This window comes from Otolemur garnettii, unplaced genomic scaffold, assembly GCF_000181295.1.
Source record: "Otolemur garnettii isolate 467f Iridium unplaced genomic scaffold, OtoGar3 scaffold00219, whole genome shotgun sequence".
NCBI classification, from domain to species: Eukaryota; Metazoa; Chordata; class Mammalia; order Primates; family Galagidae; genus Otolemur; species Otolemur garnettii.
Window position 1 is genome coordinate 934,130 of NW_003852614.1, and position 8,178 is coordinate 942,307.

An 8,178-nucleotide genomic window follows, 5' to 3' on the forward strand; every position below is an offset into this window, starting at 1 on the left:
AGTCCCAGCTACTTAGGAGGCTGAGGCAAGAGGATTGCTTCAGCCGAACAGTTTGAGGTTGCTGTGAGCTGTGATGCCATCACACTCTACTGAGGGCAACAGAGTGAGACTCAGAACAAAACAAAACAAACAAACAAAAATTATCAAGTGCTCCTCCCAGATTATATCCATTTCCTCCTATTGACCCACTGTCCTGAAATGTATCATAATTATTCCTTTAATTTAAAAAATAATTTTACCTTGGGTGGCACCTGTGGCTCAAAGGGGTAGGGCCCTGGCCCCATATGCCAGAGGTGGCGGGTTCAAACCCAGCACCAGCCAAAAACTGCAATAAAAAAAATGATTTTACCTTCTGTAAATGTATCTCTAAAAATATACTGTAGTTTAATTTTTGCCTAATGTTAAACTGTATATAAATGGAATCATACTACGTATGTTCTTTTGTGATTTTTTCTTTTGTTTCTATTTGAACTCTTGCTCAAATTCATGCTTATTTTTTTTCTGCTTGTTAATTACTGAAAGAGTTGTGTTATTTTTGTTTCTTCTTTTTGTTCATTAATGTATTTATTCCACAATCAAAATAAATCATAATTTAAATTCATAACATTTTTAGCAGACAAAAAAGAATTTGTGGCAAAGACACATTAAGAAAACAGCAAGTCCGGGTGCCATGGCTCATGCCTGTAATCCTAGCACTCTGGGAAGCTGAGGTGGGTGGATTGCTTGAGTTCACAGGTCTGAGACCAGCCTGAGCAAGAGTGAGACCCCTGTCTCTAAAAATAGCTGGATGTGGGCGGTGCTTGTGGCTTAAAAAAGTAGGGTGCCAGCCCCATATGCCAGAGGTGAAGTGGTGGGTTCAAACCCAGCCCTGACCAAAAACTGCAAAAAATAAAAATAAAAATAAAAAATAGGCGGGCGTTGTGGTGGGGACCTATAGTCCCAGCTACTTGGGAGGCTGAGGCAAGAGAATCACTGAAGCCCAGGAGTTTGAGGTTTCTGTGAACTATGATCCTTTGACACTCTACCAAGGGTGACAAAGGGAGACTCTGTCTCAAAAAAGAAAAAAAAAAAAATAAAGAAAACAGCAGTCTAAAGGGCAATACTAAATAGGTGTTCTGTTCCCATGGTGGAACAAATACAGAACAGTTACACATAAAATTTCACTAAAGATCTGAGATAAGGCAAATAAGCCTTTGAAACAAACTCCTCAACAAATAATTTCTATTAATATTTACTGTAAGATGGAAAAATCCCCCAAATGACTAACTTGAACCCCTCGTTTCTTGCACGTGGTCTTGGCTTCTATCTTCCTTCCTCAGTCACTTCCAAATCCAGAAAGGCTTCTACACACCATGTAACAAAAATGAAACCCTAAGTCCCTCAGGTCCTTAGCACAGACTGATGTTAATGAGCCCAGTGTGCAAACAGGAGCACAAACACAAGAGCACAGTGTCATTTCTTTAAACAATAGTTTTAACTGTCAAATGAGCGCTGACAAGCAATATGCATTTCATAAACAAACCAAAATATTGTCCTTGTATCTTTGTTTTTGTGTGTGTGTGTGTGTTTTTCAAAAGCATTAAGTAGGCTATCCAAGTAAAAAAATAAGTTTAGGCTCGGCACCTATAGCTCAACTGGCTAAGGCGCCAGCCACGTACACCTAAGGTGGCGGGTTCGAATCCCCAGCCCGGACCCGCCAAACAACAATGACGGCTGCAACCAAAAAAAAAAAAAAATAGCCGGGCGTTGTGGCGGGCGCCTGTGGTCCCAGCTACTTGGGAGGCGGAGGCAAGAGACTCGCTTGAGCCCAGGAGTTGGAGGTTGCTGTGAGCTGTAATGCCACGGCACGCTACCCAGGGCAACAGCTTGAGGCTCTGTCTCAAAAAATAATAATAATAATAATAAGTTTAACGGAAACAATGAAAATTCAAGGGGTTTATATAAAAAATCGAACCAGTCCTTTGAAGCCTAACTCATTTGCTTCTGGGTGGTGGTCTGGTAAAGCATTTGGTCAGGCAGGCCTCCTTTCATAGGCACCCCATAGGATTTCTGGAAAAACTTCTGCAGCTCTAGAACTTTGTTTTTCCCAGCATAGTCATATGCAGTGGAATCGGAGGTCAGTTTAGGTGGTGAGGCGAATATGATAGGTGGTGTTTCTGTGGAAACCACAAGTTTTAATCCTTGTGGACTATAGGCACGCAAAGCCCATGCCCCTGCCAGCTTCTCTGTAAAGCCACCAAACTTAACAGTACATGATGGCAGATTCTGGCTTCCCACATCCACTGCCTGCCCGACCACCACCAGAAAAAGCTAATTTTCTTATAGTAATGACAAATTCAGACCAGGCATGCTGGCTCACAGCTGTCTGTAATCTTAGCACTCTGGGAGGCCAAGGCGGGTGGATTGCTTGAGCTCAGGAGTTGGAGAACAACCTGGCCTCCCAAGTGCTGGGATTACAGGCGTGAGCCACCATGCCTGGACTAAGATCACATTTCTTTCCTTTTTTCTTTTTATTTTGATACAGAGTCTCACTATGTCACCCGCAGTAGAGTGCCGTAGCATCACAGCTCACAGCAGCCTTAAACTCTTGGGCTTAAGTGATTTTCTTGCCTCAGCCTCCCAAGTAGCTGGGACTACAGGCACCTGCCACAAAGCCTAGCTATTTTTTTGGTTGCGGTTGTCATTGTTGTTTAGTAGGCCTGGGCCGGGTTCTAACCCACCACCCTTGGTGCATGTGGCCGGCACCATAACCACTGAGCTACGGGCACCAAGCCACAAGATCGCATTTCTTAAAAATAAAACAAAATATTATTTTCATTCCATGTTCCCACAGAATTTTGCCCTAATATATTTAATGTTTTAAAGTCTTATTTATTGGCTGGGTGCCTGTAGCACAGTGGTTAGGGTGCTGACCACATGTTCCAGGGTTGGTAGGTTCAAACCTGGCCCGGGCCTGCTAAAAAACAATTTATTTATTTATTGAAACAGAGTCTCTGTCGAAAGCGCTGTAGCATCATCATAGCTCACAGCAACCTCAGTCTCTTGGGCTTAAATGATCCTCCTGCCCCAGCCTTTGGCATAGCTGGACTACAGGCACCCACCACAACTCGCCTTGTTTTTCTATTTTTAGTAGAGGCTGGATCTCTCTTGCTTAGGCTGGTCTAGAACTCTTGAGCTCAAGCAATCCACTGGCCGTGGCCTTCCAGAGTGCTAGGATTACAGGCATGAGACATCGCGCCCAGCCACTTGAAAGTCTTTTTTAATTGCTCCATCATACTTCTCTGCCTCAAAGACATGCATATTGAAATCTTAACACATTTTAAGTTACCTGTGACTATAACTCTTTACATATTAAAATATTTCTTCTGAATTGAATTATTACTAAAATTATCATGGGTACACAATTCTATTAAAGACCTTAATATGTCACAAATTTTTTAAAATAATTAACACAAAAAGTAACCTTTATTGGAAATTAATCTCCTCTCTCTCTTTTGTTTTTAAGAGACATCGTCTTGCATCTTGCTCTGTTACCCAGGCTGGAATGCATGAGCTCCTGGGCTCAAGCAATCCTCCTGTTTCAGCTTCCTGAGTAGCTGGGACTATAAAGCATGTGCCACCACATCTGATTAATTTTTTTAAAGTTTATAGAGACAGGATCTTGCTATGTTGTCCAGGCTGGTCTCAAACTCCTGGCCTCAAGTGATTTTGGCCTCCCAAAGTGCTGGGATTATAGGCATGAGCCACTCTGTCCAACCTGGAAATCAATCTCTTAATGAGATGGATGGGGCTACTTAAAAAAAAATAATTTGTGGGCTTGATGCCTGTAGTTCAGTGATTAGGGCACCACCATCCACACACAGCAAGGCAGGTGGGTTCGAACCTGGACCAGGCCTGCTAAACAACAATGACAACTGCAACAAAAAAAAATAGCTAGGCATTGTGGTAGGTGCCTATAGTCCCAGCTACTTGGGAGGCTGAGGCAAGAGAATCGCTTAAGCCCAAGAGTTGGAGGTTGCTGTGAGCTGTGACACCACAGCACTCTACCGAGGGTGACATAGTGAAACTCTTTCTAAAAAAATAATAATAATTGGGTGGTGCCTGTGGCTCACAGCCCATATAGGGCATATGGTGGCCCCATATGCCGGAGGTGGCAGGTTCAAACCCAGCCCCGGCCAAAAAAAAACAACAACTGCAAAACAGTAATAATAATGATTTGTGTATCTATAGAAGAATATTATTTTTTGCTAGAAAAAGGCAATTATGGCTGGGCGCCTATGGCTCACCCGGCTAAGGCGCCAGCCACGTACACCTAAGGTGGCGGGTTCGAATCCCCAGCCCGGACCCACCAAACAACAATGATGGCTGCAACCAAAAAATAGCCGGGCGTTGTGGCGGGCGCCTGTGGTCCCAGCTACTTGGGAGGCTGAGGCAGGAGACTCGCTTGAGCCCAGGAGTTGGAGGTTGCTGTGAGCTATAATGCCACGGCACTCTGCCCAGGAGGACAGCTTGAGGCTCTGTCTCAAAAAAAAAAAAAAAAAAAAAAAAGAAAAAGGCAAATATAGGATCAATTCTACTGCTTTCATTCTTTTATATATAAGAGCTGAGAAACTTTGTTCACATAGATAAGTAAATAAGAATGGAAACAGTTTATTATAGTAATGCCACTCAATTATTTGAATTCCTGAGTTATATACTAAAAATTACATAGTGAGACTGGGCATGGTGGTTCATGCCTGTAATCCTAAGCACACTGGGAAGCCAAGGTGGGAGGATCCTTGAGCTCAGGAGTTCAAGAACAACCTGACCAAGAGTAAGACCCTGTCTCTACTAAAAGATAGAAAAAATTAGTAGTATAGTGGCAGATGCCTGTAGTCCCAGCTACTCAGGAGGCTGAGGCAGGAGGATCACTTGAGCCCAGGGGTTTGAGGTTGCTGTGAGCTTTGATGATGCCACAGTATCTAGCCTGGCCAGCACAGTGAGATTCCATCAAAAAAAGAAAGGAAGGAAAGAAGGGAGGGAGGGAGGGGAGAGAGGAGAGGAAAGGAGAAGGGAGGGGAGGAGAGGGGAGAGGCGGGGAGGGGAGCGGAGGAAAGGAGAGGAAAGAAGAGAAAATGAGAAAAGGACTATTGGGAGAAGGTAGATAGGAAAGGAAAGCCTGCACATGTAATTTCTCAGACAGATCAAATTTTTGGAAAGTGTCTATGTAGAAGTTGAGAATCTAAAAATTGATTTCCTTGAAACTGTTTGTACCTGTGTATGCTCTTGGAATGTCTTTGTGTATTATGGTGGGTTTGTTTTTTGTTGTTCAGTTTTTGAGACAGGGTCTCTGTCTCCCAGATTAGAGTGCAGTGGCGTCATCATATTTGACTGCAACCTCAAATCCCTGGGCTTGAACAATCCTCCAGCCTCAGCCTCCCAAAGTGCTAGGATTACAGATGTAAACCACCACACCTAGCCCTTTGTGTATTATTGTTTGAAGTCAGTTGCTTTAGGATGCATTTATCTATTTCCAACTTATTTGCTATGCTATTGTTGTTATATCTTATTATATTGTTAAGTATAAAGCCTCACAAGATATTATAATTATTGTATTATACATCAATATTCATTTATATTTACCTACATATTTTCCACTCTCTCTCTTTTTTTTTAATCTTAGACCTTCCATCTTGGATCTACAATATTCCTTTCTGCCTGTTATATATCCTTTAGTTTATCTTTGATTAAGGTCTTCTGATGAAAAACTGTCAGTTTTGTTGAAAATGTCTTCATTTTGCCCATGTTCTGGAAGAGTTTTTTTTTTGCAGTTTTTGGCTGGGGCCGGGTTTGAACCTGCTACCTCCGGTATATGGGGCCGGCGCCCTACTCCTTTGAGCCACAGGTACTGCCCAAGAGTTTTTTTTTTTTTTTTTAAATATAATTCTGGGTTGACAAGTATTTTTTCTCAGCATGCTGAAGTACCATTCCATTGTTATCTGGCTTACATTGTTGCTACTGAGAAATCTGACAACAGTATATTGTTCCTTTTGAAGACAATCTTTTTTCCTCTTGTTGCTTAGATCATCTCTGTGTTTTTGGTGTTGCTCTGCCCATCTTCTTTTTTTTTTGAGACAGAGTCTCACTTTGTTGCCCTGGGTAGAGTGCTGAGCTCAAGCAATCCACCTGCCTGATCATAGCTCATAAAAGTTCAAACTCTTGGGCTCAATTGATCCCCTTGCTTCAAACCTCCTGAGTAGCTGGGACTACAGGCGCCTGTCACAAAGCCTGTCTATTTTTAGACATGGAGGTCTCACTCTTGCTCAGGCTGGTCTCAACCTTCTGAGCTCAAGCAATCCACTGCCTCAGCCTCCCAGAGTGGTAGGATTACAGGCGTGAGCCATCGCACCTGGCCCTCTATTTTATTTTTGTATTTTTCTTGTTTTATATCTCTGTCTCTTTGAGCGGCAATATGTATACTTTTTTCTGACTTTACACTTTTACTAATTTCAATTCTCTTCACGTATGTCCAATGTGCTGTTAAACTTGTTTACTGAGTTTTCATTTTAAATGACTTTTACTATAGAGTGTAAAAATGCTTGCATAATGAATTATTTTAAGACAAATATCTTTGTGATTACCATCCAAGACAAGAAATAGAACTTTGCTGGACATATGCCCTAACCAATCACAACCTCCTCCTTTCCCACTAAAAAGAACCATTATTTTGAATTTTATTATACTCACTTCCTTGCTCTTCTTTATAGTTTTATGGCCCAAATGTGATGCCTATATACTTTAATTTTACTGTTTTAGGAAATCTAGAAGTTTCTCCATCTTATTTTTTCCTTGCTATTTATTTGTTGAAACAATTGAGTGATTTAACCTGTAGAGTTTGACTAGCAGATTTTGCTGATTGCCTCCTTGTGGTGTAGTTTACCATGTTTTCTGTACTTTATTTTCTATTTTCCTTATGTTAGTTGGCTTGATCGGGTTCAAGTTTAAGGGTTTTTTTTTTGCAGTTTTTGGCCAGGGCTGGGTTTGAATCCACCACCTCTGGCATATGGGGCCAGCGCTCTACTCCTTTGAGCCACAGGCGCCGCCCAAGTTTAAGGTTTTTGACAAGACTACTTCACAAATAATTTTGTGTTCTCCCATTGGGAAGCATATAATGTCTAGTTATTTCTCTTTTTGTAATATTAACAGCCCTTTTATGATTAAACCTAGATACATTAATTCATTAAGTTTTGCAAAATGGTAATATTCAAATTCCATTATTCATCATTTATTTGCTGGAATAAAGAGAAATATCTTCTTATCATTATTTGGTTGCCCAATGGTATAGTTTATTAAGGAAAAGCAGAGTAAATGCTTGCCTTGTCCCTTTTTTAATTTTTATTATTTTATTTTATTTTATTTTAAAGGCTAGTCAAGAGAAGCAATGGGAATGGAAAAGGACCAAAGGAATCTGTAACTGGTTGTGACCAATTAGTTGTACATACCACTGCACTTGGACTAGCATCCATTTTTTTATTGAACAGTTTTATTCTCTTTTAGAATTCAAACCTTGCTTTAATATTGTAAGGTGTGCTGCAGGTATGCCATGCATCAAATGCCCCATCCAGTGGCGCAGGGGGCTGGAAAAATGAACTGATTGTTTCAGAGCATGTAGAACTAGTATTTACAGTTTTTCTTCTTGAAATTGGCCTGGGACATCACAAGCAGTCTACCCAGGTATTGCCATAGCATTTGCTTAGGTGCTGAGAATGCCTCAGAATTGTGTTCAGTACCATGATTTGGGGGGTCCTCCCAAAGGTTTTGTTGTTAACGTGCAGGTAAACAGTACTAAATGATATTATCTTAACTATGGCTGCCAAGTAAGTACTTGATTTTTTTTTTTATTAAATCATAGCTATGTACATTAATGCAATCATGGGGTACAATGTACTGGTTTTATATACAGTTTAAAGTATTTCATTTCTTAGTTATTTTGTTAAGACATTTATATTCTACACTTAGTAAATTTCACATGTACCCTTGTAAGATGCACTGTAGGTGTGGTCTCACCAATTACCCTCCCTCCACCCATAATCCCCCCACTCCTCCCTCCCCCTCTACTTGGGATATAATTGGGTTATAGCTTTCATATGAAAGCTATAAATTGGTTTCATAGTAAGACTGAGTACATTGGATACTTTT